We start from the raw sequence: 383 nt of genomic DNA, 5'->3' as shown, positions 1-383 counted from the left end.
TCGTATTTTTGTTTATTTTTGTTAATTGTGGCAGCTTAAGATGTTATGATCGTTTTTATTTTGGACATTATACGCTATACATTACTGGCACATAGTAGCACGCAGTAGCACGCACTGCGGCGTGGCTCGAACGTGGGCATGACATGAGTCACTAGAATTTTTGAGTGCCACGGTAGCAGCGCCGTTTAGGGAGAGCGGCGTCGGCGCTGCGTTGGTATGGTGCTAGCGATGCGTTGGTATGGTGGAATGTGTTGGTGAAAGCGGTATGGTGGCAGGCGGGTGGTGGCAGAGGTAAGGCGAGAAGTCAGCTGCGGGAGAGCTGCCCCGGTTTTTGCGTGGCGTGTAAGACCAGACGGCAGCTGGCAGCCCTTTTTGCAGTGGTC

Source organism: Penaeus monodon, chromosome 23, assembly GCF_015228065.2.
Source record: "Penaeus monodon isolate SGIC_2016 chromosome 23, NSTDA_Pmon_1, whole genome shotgun sequence".
Classification (NCBI taxonomy): domain Eukaryota; kingdom Metazoa; phylum Arthropoda; class Malacostraca; order Decapoda; family Penaeidae; genus Penaeus; species Penaeus monodon.
The sequence above is the reverse complement of the archived record's forward strand: the minus strand, read 5'-3'. Positions refer to the sequence as shown.